This window comes from Tenrec ecaudatus, chromosome 7 (assembly GCF_050624435.1).
Source record: "Tenrec ecaudatus isolate mTenEca1 chromosome 7, mTenEca1.hap1, whole genome shotgun sequence".
Lineage (NCBI taxonomy): Eukaryota > Metazoa > Chordata > Mammalia > Afrosoricida > Tenrecidae > Tenrec > Tenrec ecaudatus.
In genome coordinates this window covers 81941312-81961363 of record NC_134536.1, presented here as the reverse complement: position 1 = coordinate 81961363, position 20052 = coordinate 81941312, and the positions used below count along the sequence as shown (strand labels likewise).

General features: G+C 37.5%; 1 non-coding gene across 1 annotated transcript; it reads left to right on the top strand.

Moving 5' to 3' along the window:
* Positions 1 to 17757: 17757 nt before the first annotated feature.
* LOC142454035 (U1 spliceosomal RNA) lies at positions 17758 to 17921 on the top strand. The gene has a single exon (XR_012785570.1). It is a non-coding gene; the product is annotated as a U1 spliceosomal RNA (small nuclear RNA).
* Positions 17922 to 20052: the final 2131 nt, after the last annotated feature.

Below are 20052 nucleotides of genomic sequence, written 5' to 3'. Positions count from 1 at the left end.
CTCTCCAAATATATATTTACTCATTCATCTACTTGTAGGTTGCCTTTATTGCAGACTTTTAAGTTCAATCCTATGTACCTCTGGCTTCTATAACTCTAGTTGAGGCGCTCCTGTGTCTTTGTCTACCTCACTCATATTTCGCTGATCATCTTCTTTTGTACTGCCTTCCCGTCACCCAAGTTCTGGGATCTACTTCATTTGGTTTCTCCATTTGGAAATTTTGTGGTTGCACAATTCCCATGGTTAATTTTATAACTGACTTCATTACAAATTGACATCCTAGTTTACCTCTTTTCAAGAATCTCTGGTAGCAACGCTGGTGAAATGTTGGTCTCAAACCCAGCAAGTTAGGGGTTCAAACTCTCCAGTCTTTCCACAGGAGGAGGAGACGCTAACTGCTCCTGTCATAGTTATAGTGTAGGAACCCCCATATGGGATCAGAGTGTGTCAGGACGGAGTAACGGTGACAGGAGTGAGCTCCTTATTTCCCGTGTTCTAAGTTTGTTTCAGGGGATGCTGGCATATCTGGGTGGATTTCTAGGTTATGATGTTATGCATGTTCATCTTGGGTTGTCGTTTGACATGGCTATTTCTCTGTCTGGAGACCTCCCTTTAGTATTTTTTGTAAAGTTGTTCTGATTTTTGCAAACTCCTTTATTCTCTGTTTCTCTGCAAATGTATTAACTTTGTCATCTTTATTTACGGGGCCGTTTTTCTCGGTATCAGATATTTGGTTTTGATTTTTCTTTTTTAGGCCTGTGTATATGTCATCTCATTACCTTCTTGCCTGTTTAGTTAGCCGAGCTTAGTCTTATTAGTTCTGTTTTATGTAACTTTTTTGTTTTTTACTGAAACTTCTCTCAACATTCTTTCCTTCTCTTTGGTTTTGGGAAGTTGGATTTTGATGTGTCTTGGTGGTTTCCTTTTGAGGTCTTTCCTGTTTTATTTTGCTTTGTTTCTTGAATGCATATCTTCTTATCGTCTATGATTTGGGGGATTTTTTTCCCTAAGCTTTCTACATTTTCTCAGTGTTTTTGGTTGTTTCCTCTAGTCCTGGAGTTCTAATCTCCCGTAAATTATACCACTTGGTGGTGTCCCACATAATCCTTGACTTTCTTCAATTTTTTGTTCTTTTTTCCTTATTGTTCCTGAAGCAGTTTAATAATGAGAGATTTGTCCTTGATCCCCCTGGTTCTTGAATGAAGTTAAATAGTATTCTTTTGAATTCCTTATTATCTAATTCCAATGCCATTTCTTCCTTAGAAAGGTCTCCTGGCTTTGTATTGTGGTTACCTGTTTTAGCCATACTATCTGTTGTTTGATGCTTTCTGGAGTTGTCTGTTGTTTCTACTTATGGTATTGATATTTTTGTAATTAATCAATTGTTTTAAATTGATTACTTTTTGTCATCCCTCATCTGTTTCCTGGTGGGTGTGATAGAGCATGTGACTGGATAAGTAGTTTTCTGTTAGCACTTCATGTAGCATAGTTGACATTGGGTTTTATAGTTAATGACTGCTGTTAATGAGTGCTGTTGGTTGATGACTAGCTGATACCAAAGCAAGTCATGGCCTTCACCCAGTTGGTGGACAGTATGGGTGTCATTGACCTGTGTGGCCTTGATGGTTTCCCAACAATTAGGACAAAAGAAGAAGAGGAAGAAGAAGAAGAAGAAGAAGAAATGAAAATTTAAATGAAAGCAAAATCCAACAAAGGAGAATAGTAAAGAAAAAGTAGGGATGCAGTTAAACAAGAAAGAGAAAACAGAATCCAATAACTAAAAAATGAAAATAAAAAATAGGGAAGGAAAATATAAATAGAAAAGAAATGAAAAGAGAAAAGGCAGAAATAAATGCAATAAGCACAAGTCCAATTTCCAAACTCCAACTTGTATCATTGAGTTGCTTCTGAGTCATGGAGACCCGGCAGAACAGGCGGAATGGTCCTTGTGGGTTTCTAAGCCTTTCATTGTGCACACAGTAGACAGTCTCGTCTACTCCTGTGCAGTGGCCGGTGGTTTGGAAATGCTAGCAGCCCAACAAAACCACTTTGCCACCGCTTCTGAAAAGCAAAAGTGTGGAATGGCTACAAAGACAAAGAAGCTACAGAAGAAACAAAGAAGCTGGTAAATTATGAAGAAACATAAGGGGAGAAATCAAGCCCTTCATAAAGGATGACAAGGTAGGATAAAGGAACATGAAAATACAATAAAAGGAATAGAAAAGGAGAATTCTGTGTGTATGTGGTGGTGAAGGTAGCAAATGAGGCCACTATGTGGGGGTGGGGATCAGAAACACCTGGTTCTAGGCGGAGCACCTTTTAACCTAGGGACTGTTTGGGGCCAGGGCATCCGGTCCTGATGTGCTTTGGGTCCCCTGAGAAGATAGTTGAGTTTATCTAGGGCACTTGCTCCCAGAGGAATTTTGTTGGGACCTCCAGGCAGGACCACTGGTAAAGAAAGGATTTTCCACGTGTCCAAGGTAACCTGGTTCTTCCTACTCTGCTGAACTCGTGAGAGGAAATTCAACTTCCTCCAGAAGTCACGTAATCATCACATGTACTCTATCTACAAGGGTGAGGTTCCAATCTCAGACAGAGCAGGGGTGTGCGTGTGAAAGGTGTGTCCCGGGTCACTGGCAGTGTAAAAGTGGAGGCTGGAGCCAGTCCTCATCACACGAATGTGTGGAAAACAGAGGAATATCCCATGCCTCTCCTTATCAGCCACTGCATGTGTGCCTGTGCCATCAGTCTGCTGACCCCATCAACCATTGCTTGCAAAATTTCAAGATGGATTTATGGTCCGTTACATAATTTTGTGTCAACTTGAAGATATAGAAGTGTAGGGGTGGAGTCTAGCCTGTCAATTGAGACACAGTCCGATGATGCCTCTTCATGGATGAAACCGTCTCATAAGGAGAGTCCTGGGAACTTTCCTCTGTCTCTCTGCCTTCACCTTCCTGTGATGAGCCACACCGAGACCTCATGAGCCCTGTGACATGGCCACCACCATTGGATCCACACAATTATGCACCATCTGCCTGTGAGCTTCCTGCATTCTGCACCATTGCATGGGGCTGTCTGAACCTGAAGAGGGACTTGTGGACTAGTGTTGGACTTATGGGCATGAGTTGGATGGAATGGGCTGGGCTGTTTTACTGATGCACAATTACTTTTTCATATAAAACTCTTTCTTTCTCATATCTGAATATCTCTGGATTTGTGCCAGCCCAGCCAGCAATTTACCCATGTGTCTCCTCTCTCACCACTTTTGTTCATCTTCTTCTCCTGGTTAGCATTAAATCCATTCCTCTATCCTTTTCACTGATGCTCGGGGCTCCAAAATTAGCATCTGTATCTGTTTTGTGTGGTTTGAGTGTGACCGTCTGTAGATGGTTTGTTAAAGCACATGTCTGCTGAGGTGACCATCTTGCCATCAGTCTCCTCCACAGAGTTTTTATATAGGAATTATTTAGAGACAGTTTTCAGACAAAAGTGATAAAGAAATGGTTTATCATATAGCTAATGGCTGTACCTAAAAATAAATAAATTTGAAAAATTAATTATTTCATTTAAAAGTTCCCTTTCTAAATTTCATAATATTTTTATTTAAGGGTAACTGGAAAGATTAGAATATGGTGAGACAGAAACAACAGTAAGCAGAAATACCACTAAGAATCATATAGTAATGTTCCAGGTGGCATATGCACACATAAGTCTTGGTCAATGGTTAGAGACAAAACATAACCAGTACATCTGGAATATTCTGCTCATCTGTTGCAAGCAAATTAGTTAATAATACATAAAGGATTGCATTTGACCATTTGGATTAATTTACATAAGAAGCCAAGTTTACATAGATTATGAAGAGAATTTTGCAGTATTATAGTACTAAATAAACTTAGTTTAGTATATTTTTACAGCATTGGAATTGTAGAGTTTTCAGGTACTCAGAATTTGCAGACATCTGTGGAAATTCTTGTAAATTAATTTATTTTGTGCATATGATTAAATTCATCCTACGGGAAGTGCATTGTACACTATAAATAACATGCTATGCATGTCTATATTTTTGAGATTTTGCTCACTTTAAGAAATAGCATTTAACTTTCCAAATATATCCTTTTATCTGAAGATATTTTGTGTATTTAAATTGCATACCAACTATTCTAAATTGAAAAAAAATGCATTCAGTTAATGAGAATTGAGCTGCAAATGAGTACAGCCATCCATTCTTCTTTTCATATGAATCTCTTAGTAAAAGTGATAGCATGTCTTATTTTGTATTTTGGAAAGTTACTTAAATAACACCAGATCTTGGGAGTATAATATATACTGTAAACTGGTGACAGGCTGCCTGTCATAGAATTGCTATGTGTTTGATTTGCTGTGACCAGGTCACTACCTTTATTTCAACATTGAATTTCCATGCACATCTATTCCATTTAGAAATCTTTGGAGTCTAGTGTTACAAAATAGAGAAGTAAATAATATGATGCTTTACCCAATCTATTTGCTTGTCAATTCATAATTTTTTGTATTTAGAATACAATATTTTGAAGTTATCGTAGTGTCTGAGTGTGTGTGTGTGCGTGTGTGTGTGCACATACTCAGGATCATATATTGCACTTTAAACTTCATAGCCTGTGGGCTTATTGTGGGAAGTGAAATTACTTGATGTGGTTCTCCTATCCATTATCTTTGTAACTCCCACCAATTAATTAATTGGACCATGAAAAGTGGGTGTGCTACACACTACTAGAAGGAATTGGTCATTTTTTGACATTCTACTGGGTATGTATCTCAGAAGTAGAACGAGAAAGCATAGTGTTACCATCCAAAAACTATATGTCAGGTTTGAGGACCTTGTCTGAAGTGTCAACATAGACAAGGCACTAGAAGTCAGAGCGCTGAAGCAAGGAGGCAGAGCACATCAAGAGTGTGAGGCAGAGCAGCCGGCTTCCCAGCCCGTGGAACACGGCAGAGGCCAAGGATCACATGGTCGAGAGGCTGACAACCAGCGAGGGATGTGGCTGTTGGCTGAGAAAAGAGACCATATCTTTAGTGTTTTGTTTTGTTTTCTTACATTTTGACTTGTGATAACCTGTTACCTTCTTTAATCAGCCCCATAATCATTAAGTATTGTCTGTTTGGATTGCCACAAATGATCAAACCCAGCAGATAAGCAGATTGCTGTGGAAGGGATGCTTGGCCTCCGGATGTGGTAGCTAAGGTTTGAAGGCAGAGACGTGTCTGACTTCTGTCTGTGGCAGGAGCCGGGGGCTGGTGTGCAACTTGATTGTCATTTCCCTGCTGAAGATGGAAGAGGTCTGGTGTGTCTTTCAGGCTGTTTCCCCACCTATATTTTTATTATTATTTTACACAAATCAATACATTTCCCCTCAGAATAGTTTTATAAAGTATATAATATATTTTCAACTTGACAGATGCAGAAATGTGCATATTTTAGACCAGTTCCTCAACCTTCTTCAACCAGTTATTTGAATCCAGGTTGTCAGACAGTAGATGCCATAGAAATGCATCTATTTTTATTTGAAAGAGAAATTGTGTTATTAACTTATTTAGAGTTATTCCTAGGCTCACTTGTTTTATTTCTTATTTTATTCCAAGATAGTATAAGACATTTGAATTCTCTGAAAGAAAGAATTTTGAGGACAGTCTGAAGTTGTGCCAATCATAATTCTTATGCAAATCAAAACAAAATAGAAAAAACCCTACCTTATTATAGTTTATTGGAGCTTCTGTGACACATGATTTTCATAAAAAATTCTTATCCCTGTGTATTTTATATAATATTCATCTGCTTTATTCAAATGAAAGTTTGATGTTAAACGAAGACACTTCTGTTGGTTGCATATTTTCCCTTGTAAAGGATATGAAATGTGATTTGTGTTTGAAGAGGATGGGTTTGGGATTTTCTGCATCTTCTATTCTCCCACTGCCAAGTGAAGCAATGCATTTTCAACACTTAATTATCTTTTCACCTAAATTGTGTCTTATTTAACTTTCATTTAAACCGTTAATGTGACTTTCGTTATATTCATCTTGTCTCTATAGAAATGAACTGCTGTTCTCTAAATTGACTTTTGCTTTGAATGTGAAGTCTGAAATTTATAAAGAAAAGCCTAAGAAAGTGGAAATAAAAAAAAAAAACCAGTCGCAAACGAGACTGGTTCTCTGTAACTTAGCCGCTAGACCTTGGCATATCCCTTGGACTAGGCACTGGGTCACTCCCATTTTTCATAGCTTGTCACACAATTAACTAAATCATTAAAATGGAACTAGTCCATTGTGACAAACTGAAATGACTAAAAGCCTGCCTAAGGCACTGCACTGCACGGCTGTTTAAGAAAACTCCATCTCTTCAAAGTTAGTGATGGATAATGTGACAAAAATATTCCGATTAAATTCTAACTTTGGAATACTTAATAAATTAGTAACAGCCTTAAAAGTGCCACTTACCGTCACCTGTCAAGGTAGAGGAGGGACGGCACTGCTGATCTCTGTGCCCTCTTTGTCTGCTTGCTGAGAGCTGCTAGCTGCAGAGGGGGTCCCAGCTTCTGAAGGAGCCAGGTGACAGGGAGGTGAGAGCGAGGTCGGCATGCCTGGGCGCTTCCCCACTTTCCCCTTCAAAGCCTGAGCACTGGCGGAACACCACGCTTCCTTCCGACACATTGAAGCCTTACATTTCCCTGTTCATCATTGTTTTCTACTCTTTTTCTAAAACTTATGCCATGGAAAAATGATTTACTTTTCATATCCTATGACAATTCTCAGGAAGGTACTTCTCTGAAGAAAAATAAAATAATATGTGAAGTGATATTTAAGATGGACTTAAGTAAAGTCATGATTGCTGGAAAGTTCGTGGAATGAAAGCTCATGTTTTTGTGCATATTTTTCCCACACTGGATTTGATGGGGTAATCAAATATGAAACAGAATGTATGTGGTCTTAAGTAGATTGCTTAATTTTAAATACATTGAACCATTGTTATAATTACTTATGACAGCTAGCCTCTTTATATCTTGCTGTTCGTGCTAGTTTCATGTTTTCAAGCCCTTGTGAGCATGTGTGCTCTGATATGTTGGAAAAACAGCTCTAGCTGGAAGTGAGGACAATAAGAGATTAATGTTGCTTTCAACACTGATAAGTGTAGCCTTTCCAAAGTCACTTAATGTCTGTGATTTTCCCATCAGCAAAATAGGTTAAATGATATATAAGATCTCCTTTAGCTTTAAGCATAGTCATATATCAGTAGTTAGGATAAATAATTATTAGTAAAAATTATTGAAAAATTATTGGGTTTATTAAAAGTTGTTGGATAATCCCAACTGATGGATTACTAACATATAGGTAAATATGATCTATAATATTAATATTATGGTGTTTTTTAAAATTTTTAATCTGTGCAGTTATCTCAACCTAATTTATGAAGTAAAGTGACCAGCAAATTTTCCTGATTTGGTTTCTGGGAAAGATTTTTTAGAACGTAAATGAGAGGTAAATGGCTTATTCACAATGATGAAACTCCATTCCAAAGTTAGGAGACAAATTGCAAATGCATTTTCTCTATCTTAATGAATTGTTTGCTTAATTTTGTTGGTGGTACAGAAGCACTTTTCTACCCCTTTCTACACTAATCGCAGTTATTTTAAGGTTGGTTTAGATGGCCCATTTTCTTTTCTATGCCTTATGTTGCCTTAGTAACTAGGACATTAAAATTGGTGTTTTCCTCTTTAGCTTGTTTCCTAGATTCCATCTTTCCCAATCAGAGCATGATAGCTATGCGTCTGACGATAAAGTGAGTAAGACGTCTATATCTATGATTTAAATGGAGTCTTCCATAGTAAGGTAACAGAAAAGAGCTAAACTTAAACCTTGAATAGTTTTCATTCCGGGTGATAATAATGATATAGTACTAGTAGTGAGCTTATTAATAATAGTCATAGAAAAGGTCATTGCAGGTCAAATGTAATGCATATACTTTGAATCCACCAACCCCTTACTGTTCACAGGTGAAGACCTTAGCACTGAGTAGTCAGTGATAGGAAGAGGCTTCCACTGCCAGCAGTATATTGGTAATGGGAGACTCAATGCCTTACAAAAAGGGGTGTACTACATACGTACTGTCCTATGGGAGGAAAATCGCTGTATAACATTCCTAGATTATACATTTCTATGTATAAAATTTCCTATTTTATGAAGCATTTTCAGATCTTCTTACTGGGAATTTACCACTTCTATTTGCATTGTCCCTTCTATTGGGGCACAATTAGCACATGAGTTTCTTTTTTTTTGTATTCTTTCAGGTCCTCGCACAATAATAAACAAATACCATTGCCCTCAAGTCGGCTCTGACTCATCTTTTCATTTCTGTTCGGGGCAATCAGGTCAGTTCTGACTCATAGAAACCCTGTGTGAAGCAGAACCAAACCCTACCCAGTCCTGCACCTATTTTATACCTCAATCATAGTTCAACCAAGGCTCTAAAACAGTCTCAAAGAGTTGCAGAAAATTATGTTGGAAAATTGATATAGTATGTTGAATGTTAATCCACAATGTTTCCCTGGTGGTGTAGATGCTATGATTTGATTTGCTAATTGCAATATCAGCAGTTCAAAATCACCAGGTGCCCAGCAGAAGAAGACTATAACTTCCAAGACTAAAACTCTTTAAAGCGCTTTCCACACCCTTCAAAGAGTGACAGTCTTTGAAGAGTGTAGAAAGGGTAGAATTCACAAAGAAAGGGTAGAATTCACAAGGAGAGTTCTACTCTGTCCTATATGGCACTAAGAATGTGCATCGATTAGATGGCAGTGAGATTTTGATTTTGCTTTGGTTAATAGACAAAACAGGTATTTGATAAATACATGTTGGATGGATGTATAAATTAATGAAGAAGTCAAGAACCATGAGGGTAAAAAAAAGACCCTTCTAACAATGTCTTAATATCCTCAAAGATCAAAAGGAGAAACAAAGAAGAAAGAAAGGGATAAAAGGAAGGATGGAGGGACCAATGGAGGAAAAGGGTTATGGTTGTTAATGCATACCCATGGCAGCGATTATTCACACAGTTGAAACAGAATATCTTGATGATTTTAGTATACCTCAAACAGAAAATCAAATTGTCAATAGCTTGTGAAATAGCAGATATACGAAGGGCTGTACTACACACACGTGCACAAACATGCACACACACACACACAAACTAAAAAAGCTCTGCTGGACAGAGCTGTCATAGTAAGAATTTTTCCCGCTAGGGGAGCATCTAGCAACTCACTCTGAGTTAGTGCACCCAGTGCCGCTCCCCAGGAAGGTCCTCTCTGGTCATGGGGAGTTCCTTGTAAAAGCAGGGTGTGATGGCCAATTTAAGAGAACAGCATGAGGCTGTGAAATTTTATTTCCTGCTCAGAAAAAATGTCGCAGGAACTGTTATGATGTTGAACACAGCTATGGAAAAGCCTCGAGTATATGAGTGTTTTTTCATTTAAAAATATTGATTGATAATCCACCTCGTTCTGACGGCCGTCAACTTCCTGAACACACACAAATGTTAGCAAAATAAAACACACTGAATTTGAGAACTAATCAAAATGTGTAAGAGTATACTACCTAAGACAACAAACAGATTTTCTAGGATGAAATCTATATTTAGAAGTGAATGAAACAATATCCCCTTTGTCTCCCCAGCCTGGCTCACAGTAGTATCACACCCAGAGAGAGTTTTTCCACATGAGTCCTGTTTCATCCTTCCATTCACTCTCTATTAAGAGTCTCCTTGGAAAGATAATTCTTCTGATACAAGAAAACAACAAAGAGGAGCCCAATACTTTGGAAACAATTTCAAGAGTTGATGATGTCGACAACCATCACAGAAAATAAACAATGGGATTTTTCCTTCCCTGAGAAGATTTATCTCTGGTGAGTACTCTTTTAGATTTCTATGTTAGAGGACAGTTTCCCAGATGAATGGTAGCATGTGAGCATTAGATTACCTACCCTTATCTTCAGAGAAACCAAGAATTGAGACACAATTAAATGTCTAATGGAATGAGCCAACATTTCACAATGTTAATGTCAAATTATTGTTTTTCATCAATTTCATGCTTTATCAGGAAATGCTAAGATTTCCTAGAAGGAAATCTAGCAAACTGCACATGTTTTTTCACAACTTAAATACATTCAGCAATTCTACATTCAAGAGGACTGACATGGTGTGCAACAATGGACTTAAACATAGCAACCATTGAAAAGATGCTCAGGCCAGGGGAGCATTGTGTTCCGTTAGATGAAGGCTTCCAATAGACATAAGGTCCACATATTAACTGACTCTCGGCAGCGAGTAGCAAAAATAATTCACAGAAAGTGGGCAAAGTCAGTAAATAAGCTTACCTATCAATATTTATTTCCTGCAGTTTCTTAATAGTTCAGATAATGTAACTTGATTCACCTTGTCTAGGTTTTAGTTGACAGTGGTGTGGATGCTCTTCAGGAGGGTGGCTTGAATTCCTCATTCTTTCATTTTGGAAATGGAACTTCATTGTCCCACTTTTTGTTTTTAACATTACTGAACATATTTACCGTTACACGCATTGCTGGTATTCACCTGAAAGCTGACTATTCATTGGTTAAATTTCTCTTCAGATTTGTCATGTTTCTCTGTAATATTCCCTCTTATTTCTGTCCTCTTGCTCGTTGCCTTATACTTTTCCACCACTTTCTCTTTAGGTATTATTAGTCGGATTTCTTCTTTAGGTTTTAATTAATGCTCCTTCTATTTACTCCCCTAGAGTGACCTTATATACCCTCTTTTGAATATATCTTGATTTCTGAGCTTTAGATTTTATGACATGTATAAATAACCCCTTATCTAGCTTTGTTCACTTCAATATGCTTTAAACAAATTTTCAGTTTGGATTCCTCACAACCATGGTTATCCATCGAGTTCACCAAGTCAGACCCCTGGGAGTCAGTACACAGCTCTTCGTGTCACACTCCCTCCTTCCACCAAATTTATTACTTAAACAGAAATGACTATTTCAACCAAACCCCACCTATAATTTTATTGTGCCAATTTAGGGGGTTTAATACTTTCTCTCATCATAATTTTTCTAATACCTCTTTGCAGTAACCCTTGCCTGGCAGAAATACTCACTTTTAGGATCACATTATTTCATGAAATACCATATCCACTTACAAACCACTAAAATTGCATCTTATGGTTAAAATAATACCAAACTATAACCTCACTGTAATGGTTACATACACAAACTCTCAAAACTATTGTAGTGAAGAAAGGGCAATTTTTCTTAAGCCTCATGCCACATAGGTTGTTAGAGTTTTAAAGACTTGGAATTTATGCCAGTATAGAAAATGCTGTTTTCATGGGCTCTGAAAGTGTTTTAAGCTTATTTGGTATAAATTTTGGCAAATAATATTGAACCATTCTTATCAAGAAACTTTTTCAGGTTTAGCTAAGTGCGTCCATTATGCCTATATGTATTTCATATGTATCATTAATGTTTTTCTGGTTATGATGTATTCACTTAGACCTCCATTATTTTGTATCAAACGATACCATTTTCCGCTACCATTTCCCCTCTATCCTGTACACTGCCTGGCACATACTGTGCACTCAGGAAAAATTGATGGTGCTAACATCTGGTACAGATTAGGATCTGACATATACTATTAACTAAAAAAATAGGTTCCCAATTATTAAGAATATCAAAGACATTTGATAACATCACTGACTTTGTCTCCATGAATAGAGCTAGTGACAGAATTGATGTGGTGATGTGGTATAAATAAGTGTGATATTCAATAGTTCTCTTTTATACTTTCCTATAAATGAGGAAATATTATGAAAAAGAACACATTAAACAAACTGTTAAGCAATAATTCTGTGTTTTGACACACATTTGGTTATATCACCAAATGTCAAGGCACTAATATGTTTTGAAGAGATTATTGCTGTAGCAAAATATTTTTTAAATATATAATACAATGTGGCATGGGAGAGTGAAAATGTAAATGAAAGCAGAGTATGCATATTGTTTTTACAGTGTACCTGCCAGTCAAGCTAAAATCTTATGAGGAACGGGGAAGCAATTTTCACTCATGTACATTATAGCATGTAGGTCATATTCCTTTATGTAAATTTCTTTCACTCAGGTGTTTAAATTTCAATATAAATGTGGTTCTAAAAAGTATGGCTTTTATTTCTTTCTCTTGTTAATTCATTCTGGGTTGTGGGGAACACATGTTTTCTGGAGTCTGACACTATCAGCGGCACTGTTGGAATCAGCGTTAAAGCGTGAGGTGCGCGTGTGTGGGGTAACTCTGGCCACGTGGAAGCAGGCTCCATCCCCCGTTGGACCTTGCCCCACAAGGAGGAAGACATGGGCAGTGGGTTTAGAGGAAAGACTCATAAGTGAAGTTTGGAAAAGAGGATAGAGCTTATATTGTATTCCTTGAGAGAGGATACATACATCCAGTAACTTCAAACAGTGTTTGTTTTTCTCCTGTATTTTTCATAGAGATAAGTAATTAGTTACATATTTTTGCATGTATTCTTCCAAAGTCTTATCCGATACTTCGTGTTATGCCAATACTCATTTTTAGTAAATTACATGTTGGTCATTTCCTGTGCACATTAGCATTGCTTTTCATTACAGGAAAATGATCACTCATCTCCTTAGACTGTAGTTATATCTCTTCCTTCATGTCCAGCCAGGGAAAAACAAAGGACAAGGAAGGAAAGCAAAGCCAAACAAAAATATCACATAGACACACAACATATATTCTAAAGTGTTAGCATCATAAATTTTTCTTGAGTGTCCAGTATATGCTAGGCAATGTATTAGATAGAAGTGAAATGTCAGCGGATAAGATACCATATAACACAATGAAGAACAAACTGCATGAGTCAAAAATAGAATATTTTAATGTTCCATGCTAAAATAAGTGCGGGCATAATGGACTGTAAGGGCACATAGGAGACACAATTAGCCAAACCTGAAACCCTAAATCAAAGTTCCCGAAAGGAATGGTTTGATATTATTTGACAAAATTTGTACCAAATACACCTAAAATGCTTTCTGAACCAAAAGTTCCAAGTGTCAAAAGTGATTTGACCATAATTGGTCCTACCATGGAAGGTGTGAGTTGAACACCTGAAACTCCAGGTCATCTATTCAAGATTTTATTTACTAGAGTCATTTATGTGAAAATGTCATTGAAATAACTAATATTATTTTATTATTTTGAATTTAGTTAAGAAAAAACATGTAAATAAATAAAATCTAGTGGATAATTTTGTTCATTTCTCAAAATGAAATTTTATCAGAATGTACACTTTCAAAGATTCCAGCATTAAGGATTCAGGTAAGTGAAAGATTTTGTGTTCATTCATTAAGCATCTATTTAATAATGGCATCCGTGATGGTCTTAACAAGAAACAGAAGTTTCAAATGAGATAATTGTAGAGAGCCTAATGAAGAAATTCTTCACAAAGATAAGAACATAGGAACGTAATAGCACTTCAGTGCCAACAACCTCATTTTGCATTCAAATTTAACATTTAAATAGTACCCAATCCAGTGGCATGTTGAAAACAGACTTAATATTCCCTTCATGAAGTGGTCTTCAATGAAGCCTTCTTTATCACAGTTGAGGCAACTTCAGGCCTTTCTACCTAAGTAGAGTTCAATGGCTCTTGATTCCTATTTTTTCTACCATGCTCTGAGCAATGACATCTTTTTTACCTTCAAAATATCCCCACAATCCGGGCGTGTTAATCGCTTCTAATTACAACAGCAGGGTCCACACCTGTCCTGCTGTAATGCACTCTTAGCTCAGCTCTGTCATGCAGCCCTTGCTCTCTAACTTACTCTCCTCCAAACGATCCTTGTGCTGTTTTTTGTTTATTTGCTTGCTTGTTTTTCAGGTGTGAATCAGATCATGCAACTTCTCTGCTTAAAATTGTTTAAGGCTTCTGCTTGACTAAACGTGAGGTTGATGTTCTTAGGATAACAGAAAGGCCCGCATAACCTTCCCCATCTTCTTTGATCAGAGCTTTGCTTCTGTTCCCTTCGTGCTCTTTTGACCCATAGCCTCCTTGATTTTTCCTCAACAAACAAGCTAGGTGCTTGTCTTAGAGAGACTATTGACATTGCCTTGTAACACAATATCCTCTCCTTTGAAATACCTATGACTGTTTTATACACCTCCTTTAAGTCTTTGCCCAACTGCCATGGCATGATTTTCTGTTGTCTGTCTTTTGTATGTTTTTTGGCATTTATATCTTAAGGTATAACTCAGACATATATGATATTATATATGTATATGTGTGTGCATATATATGTCATATAACATACATATGTTTATCTATCCAGTTGATTTATTCTGTAGATTATCCACCATTTTGCATTCAAATTTAACATTTAAATATTACCCAATCCAGTGGTATATTTGCAATCTTCTACTTTTGATATTTTCTAGTGTTATTACAGTTTGTTTGAATTTATATCCCCTGGCTGAATATCAATCTTTCATTAATCTTGGAACATGATTCTGTTATTATTAAATCTTTCCCATGTTTTATTTGCTTTTTTGAGTCAATGTCAAACACTTATTGTAGTTTGTCTACCCTCCATGTTTTATAATCTGTCTTTCATATGTTCCACCTTATATTTCTTCTTTATGTAACATTTAAACAAAGTTTTCAATGTTTGTTAAGTCTTTATTAAGCTACGTCTAATCTGCTGTATGTTTCATCTTTGTATATTTAATTTAGAATACTATATTTTTAAATACTAAGAATCATTGGATATTTTTTCACAAACGTTTACTGTTTTCTTTCTCATTTCATATCCTCTATCTGAAAGCTCTGTTAATCCAAAGATCCAGTATAGCTTGGTAGTTGTTTCTATGGATTATCTCAAAGTAAATTATTTGCTCACATGCTGTCTAATTATATAAGCTCAAACTTTCACAAACGTGCAAAGAGTATTGCCTAATGATGGTGAATAAATGTAGACAGAAGTGCATGGAGACTTTCGCCAAGAGGAACATTCTGGACCTCGCCCCAGGTGCTTTTCTCCAGCCATGTCCTGAGCAAGAGCAAGTCTTTATGAAAACATCTCTTTTATCTCCAAGCTAGACCAAGAGAAATACTCGTGTCTTTCTTATAAGCTACTTTAAAATTGTATTATCTTACCACCAGTTTCAGAAAATAACTTTCTATTGCTATTAGTTTGATTTTCTTCTTTCTTTTTTACATATTCACATTTAATTCATTCTGCTTGCCCCAGGCATCATTTAATTTGTGTTTGTCTCTCAATGACACTTATCCACTGTTACTGATCCTAACGATCTTCTTCCTGCCTCCTCCAGTTCCCTCTGTAGTCCCTGAGGACATTGGCAAGTTACCACATTGGCAAGTTCAACGATATATTTAAAGGATGTGGGTTATATGTTCTAGCCTAGGTAGGATATATTCTACCCGCAGCCATTGGGTTGATGTTGCTTCGTGGTGACTTTGTGAGCTGGAATAGACTTGTTCCACAGGTTTCTGGACTGCAGGTCTCTTCAGGAGCAGGGGTTTCCTCTTTCTTCTAACAGAGAGCTTGATGAGTCCGAACGGCCGGTGATTACCCAATTGTGCGGCCAAGATTTCTATTTAGGCAATATCGTTATTCATATTACAACATTACAACATACTAGAAACTATATTTAATATTCTCTGTATAATAATTCACAGTTCAATTTATCTCCATATATTTTAAAGATTCCTCAATAATGGTTATTAGTTTTGTTCTATTAAAATTAAGATTAAACATATTTTAATAATGGGAAACTCATAGTCCTCCCTTGTATTGCCATGATCACTGAGTTAAAAAAAACCCAACCTATGTTTCTGCTTCTGCTTCAACAAAGTAAGTACAATTCTATTCTGTTTATTTTACAATTTGTTTTCATTATGTAAATAATGATTGTGCTTATGAAACATGTCTCAAAATATGTATATAAATAAGCTATGTGCATATTTTACAATTTATCACTATCTTTGCTCAGATAAAAATAGTTTCTTTGTGCCAATACTTGCAAATGGCATTGGTGCAATTAATATTACTTCATATTAGACATAAAGACTGATGCACAGTCTGCTCCTGTTGTGACAGTAATTTAGCGAGGGCGAGTTGTCAACATAGCAACACAGATTAAACCAAATGAAATATCTGCAGCGGGAGTTCATAACAAACCCTCTTGTACTTTAGGACTTTAAGAAACAGAGCTAAAGCAAGACTCATGTAGGACTCTTGCCTTGCCCGTAGAGTGCCACTCAAGAGCATCACCTTTTGACCTCCTCTATAAATACTGGATCCCAACCAATTTCAAGACCAAGTCTGATTACAGTTCTGCTCTGAAGATTCTCAGTACCCACTACACATGAAGAGGGTGTCGGATGATAGTCTCTCCAAGTACCTGTTCAAGGTGCAGGTTGAGATGGTTTACTTATAAGTAGTATAATGAAAAACAAACAAGCCACAGAATAACTTGACTAGCAGAAAATACTAGTCTTTCTAGGGTATAATGCCCATAAAATGGCCCTCTTTGTCATAACATATTTTAATTATTTATTTTCCAGGCTCTGAAATCTTGTCAGCACAATCCCATGTAGCCAAAGGTGCACCAAAGGGCAGCCTTTGTTCTTGTTGTGGAGGGGTTTTAGGGCAAATCTCATTACCCAGTGTTTGTCTGTTTGTTTTACCAGTGTTTCTAAATTATTAAACATTTACTATAACCAGCTAAATGGTAATACAGTCTTAGGCAATGATACATAGCCAAGTTCTAAGCATTGCCAAGGAACAGTGTTAAAGTGTATATAAAAGGTAGCAGCAGCCAACGATAACACGTGGACCAAATCAGGCAGCAGACAAGAGCGAGCTGAACCAGAAACACACAGAGCAGTTACTCGCCAACCAAGGCCTTTCTTCTCTACAGGTATTGTGGAAGAGACTGCTTTTCTCGTGCTGATTGTCTCTGCTCTCCCTCAGTTATCCTGTTATCCAGAGGACCGCACCTTCAGCAGAAGCACTTCCAACAAGGACACTTCTGTGTATCTACCCCTTGCCTCGTTTTTGTAACACTAACTGCTTCCAATTTTTCTTTCATTCATTTCTCTTCAACAAATACCCTCATAGAGAAATCACCAAATGTCTGATTTTCTAAACAAGGTTAATATATCCAGTGTTTGCACTTCAATATTTTAAAGCCACTCGCTGTTTTTGTTCTATTTTCCTGGGTACTTTTGTTTCAGTATTTAATTTGGGATCTATGGAAATAATTCAGGTGTTCAATAAAGTCATGTCTGTCTCTTTTTCACATTTAGTAATTTACAATGCCATGCTTACTCACATCCACTCACCTCTTCAAATTATTTCTTTGTTCTCATAGTTTCCTGTTACATAATGAAATGAAACCCAATAGGATAGGGATGTTATCCAGCTAATTCCAGAGAAGAGAGGAAATGATTTTACATATTTAATTCTGCCTTCCAAGAACTGATAATAAGCCATTACTTCAGAGCAGATTTGAGATTACTCTGTTTCCTCTCTACACAGCACTAGGTGTTCATGCTGGTATTTAACTATAGCCCCATCCTCATCCTTCTTGCACCATTTTAATCATTCACTCCATAAGGTACTCTAAACTTATACTTAAAATATGCACATTATACTTACCTGGCAGGGGAGATACCATGATCACGAAGGTGGTTTTCCCAGGGCGAGGCTTATCCATTGCACGCCGGATGTGCTGACCCCTGTGATTTCCCCAAATGTGGGAAACTCGACTGCATAATTTGTGGTAGTGGGGGACTGCGTTCGCGCTCTCCCCTGAAAAAAAAAAAAAGAAAAAAAATATGCACATTATGATCCAATTTACCTTTTCTACCTGGTTCCCCCAGTGCTCCCTAAACAAACACCAGCAGGACGGTGTGGTCTCTAAGCCGAGGAGTGGATGAAAGGAGAGGGTTGGAGGTAGGACAAGGAGCTTTAAAACAACACTGGTTTTCAAATGTCAGGGCACTGGTTGCCCATCTTGGCCCTGGAGGCTTAGCAGTAGTGGCTGGCCCACCAGAGTTCTGCAGGATCTTTGCACTTGCAGGTAAGAGCAGAACTGAAATGAGGGACTATGAAGGTGCGCAGCTTTTGTTCTCAGAGCTTGAAGTGGATGTCAAAGCAGGGCCAAAATGAGAACAGAGAGCAGAGTCTGGATCATCTAAAACAGTACAGAGACCTTTCTGAATTCTCCTTTAAACATTCAAGAGTAGCCTTGCAGTTTTGCTCACTCTTACTCGTTTAGGAGATTCCATGTGCATTTAGTAAACCTTAGTCCATATATGATTCCTAGAACAGCAAATTAAATAAATAACCTAACAAATAAATAGTCTATGTTGTCGGATGTTGAAGTCAAGCTACCCACTTTCATTCTCAAGTTTTAATAGTGTCATGAACATAAAAAAAATGTTTAAGAAAGAATACTTGAATAAAAAACTTTTTACGTCCCCAAACGAAAAAACCAGGAGAGTATGCTACTTTTATAATTTAGGTATACGTATAATTTATTTCATTAAAGAAAACCCTAAATAGTCCATATTTAATAACTAAATTAGTCCACTCAGTGAAATAGATAACAGAAAGATGATCAAACTCATTGCTATTGGTGGATGGTGAGTCATAGCCAGCCTCCTGTGGACTTGAAACTGTTAGGTTTCCACCAGGTGGGAAATTCCTCAATCCTTGCCTTCCAAAGAGGAAGAATTCACACCACATGAGTTTTATAGAGAGTAGAAGCCGTTTCAGGCATCACAGTAAGGTGAACACAAGCCGAGATAGAGGGTCTGTGACATAGTCATGTTTGAGTGTGGTACAGTCGCGCTGAGCAGTGTGTGGCCTCTGGGACAGAGCACTGGTCTCACAGTTTTCGGCTTTTTCAGCCCCCACTCCCACCCCCACGTTTGGAGGACTGGTTAATGGTACTGGTCCGCCCCATTGGCTGAATCAAATTCACCTGGCCTAGATGGGGCCAATCCAGGTGTAACTCACGCCTAGTGCACCACCCCTTCCTGTCTCAGAGCCTGAATCTAAGCATGCCCTGCAGCACCTATAGCTGGCTGGGCTCACCTAATTCTCTGCAGCAACCTTCTGTAGGGGTGCCTTGGCATAGAGAGGGACAGCTCCCTCTCCGGCTACCTGCCGGGCGTAGAACGTCCAGTCTTCCTTCTGCAGAGCGGTTGGTGGTTTCGATTGTCGACCATGAAGGACGTAGTTCAGCAGGTAAACACCATGGCTTCATATAGACATATACATATATGTTTCTTTCTTTGCATTTCCTGGGTAATCTGAAGAGTAAGGTTATATATGACTATCAAAAAGAGATAGAAGGATTTATTCTGCTATAATTTGCCTAACATTTATATTAGTCTTATATGTTATTTTGGTGCTTGCTTTTAACTTTTTGGATTTTGTTGACTATATTGCATTGGTATGACTTACATTAGTTTATTGGTTTACATCAACCCTGGCTTCTGTTCTGCAATTGCCAAGGCCTGAGTGGTTAGGGCTTTCTCTCTCTCTCTCTCTCTCTCTCTCTCTCTCTCTCTCTCTCTCTCTCTCTCTCTCTCTCTCTCCGTGTGCCATCTGGGAAACCAAAACTTGTTTATCATGATATGAAATGTTGATAATAAAAATTTTCAACTGAAACAGGATTCTGCAGAAACTAAAATGTTACCTTTATGTCCCATTTTCTTCATTCTCATGGGGAAGGGTACTTTACAATAAGCATTTTTGTATTTGGTGTTTTATTTGATACAGACAGAAATAGACCACATAAGCTATTTCCTCTTGAGTGTGTGATTAATGAATTATCCCCTTATCCCCTAATTGCCATATCAGGAATGGAAGTTGCTTGTGGCAGATTAATAAAGAATCCTTGAGTGAGCCGTTAGTATTGTCTGCCTAATACTTT